The following is a 1,566-nucleotide window of genomic DNA, read 5'->3' as shown; positions in this document are numbered from 1 at the left end:
GGGTGCCGGGAGAGTGCACTGCGGAAGTTACGTGTGGGTGGAAATCACCTCTTCGCCAGGAGAAACAAGTGGGGGGCTGGAGGGGAGATGCGACACTTGGCACTGGCTTCCGACTTAACTCCCGGGAGCTTTTTCACTTTCTAAGACGCCAAAAAGTTGGAAGAGGTTTGAGGGACCGTGGGACACCTTCCCACGTTCCCATCAAGAGGTGGGGCCAAACCACAGGCAGGGGGCGCTGCCCGCCACCGGCGAGGCTGGCTGTTCGCAGCTGCTGACACAACTGAACCGAGTCAGTCTCCGAAGCAGCCCATGAGTGAGGTCAGACGTCTCCGGCAGGGGCCACAGCGTGGGTGACCCGTCTGCTGTCTGGGCTTGTCCCAAGACTTGACAGCAATGTATGGCAGGAGGGGAGCAGGTACAACCAGGCCCTCGGGTGTGCATGTCTACGCTGAGGTCCGGGATGCAGGCAGGAACCCCACATCTCCTGCCCCGGGGCCCTCTTGTTTTGAGCCAGGAGTGTGGCACCTCCCATTCCCCCTCAGGGCAGCAATTAACCCAAAGGGCGCCGTGGGACATTCTGGACTCCGATCTGTCCCACCATGTCAACTCGCCTTTCCCATGATTGACAGGTTAGGCGCCGAGCTCCCGTACGCCTGGTCCGCAGAGTGGCCAGAGGGAAGCACAGGCCCCTCCTCCCGCGACAGCATATGAGAGAAGGAGCACAAGGGACCGTGCCCAAAGCCAGAGATGGCGACCCGCGGCCTGTGAGGCGTCCGGGAGAGGCGCTGTCCCGGAACCAGATCTCCTGAGTAGAAGGGGATTTCTCCTCGAGTCAGGCATTACCAACAACCCAGAAGCAAACCATTTGGAAATAAAAAGGATCTTTTGCCCATGACAGCACCTGAGGGGGGAAACCAACTGCTATACAAAAACGAACAATGATGAAATAGGATAAAACGAATTAACTAAGAGACCAAAACCTGTCTGTGGCTGCCAGAACTGCGCACGTCACGTTACTGCTCCCGGGAGCTGCTTACCGCTGTTCTTAGCGCAGGGAACAGCCAGCAGTGGTGGCACTGAAGGCATTTGTAGAACTGAAACGACCGATCTAGTCCCTATGTCACAGATGAGGAAGTGAGCCCGGAGAGGGCGAGGGAGCCGCCTCGCCCCACGGCCCACGCAGACAGGACCAGGCGGCCCCTGACCGACCCCACATGACCAGAGCCGCTGACCTTCAGAGGACCACCTGCCCCTGCTTCCAAACCCAGATGCCGGAAGGGAGCACCCTGAACCCCCGCACGTAGTCTGTCCGGATCCTGACCTGCGGATCTTACGTCCCTCGCCTGGGGTCCTTGCTGGCTCCGGCGTGTGGGCAGCCAGCTGGCCAGGCTTGCTCTGCTCCTCCTTGGAGGTCCAGCTGTCTACAAAAATCAGGCTCTGCTAGCTGGGCCCCCCCCCCCACCCCAGCCTCAGAAGCTTCACTGTGCTTGGTGGCCCACGGGTTTTTGTAAACATTTTGCCGAATGTCCATTCTGTAAGTCTCCACTACCTGCCTTGCTTACTCTC

Source organism: Condylura cristata, unplaced genomic scaffold (assembly GCF_000260355.1).
Source record: "Condylura cristata isolate star-nosed mole 26May11 unplaced genomic scaffold, ConCri1.0 scaffold00001, whole genome shotgun sequence".
NCBI lineage: Eukaryota > Metazoa > Chordata > Mammalia > Eulipotyphla > Talpidae > Condylura > Condylura cristata.
The sequence above is the reverse complement of the archived record's forward strand: the minus strand, read 5'-3'. Positions refer to the sequence as shown.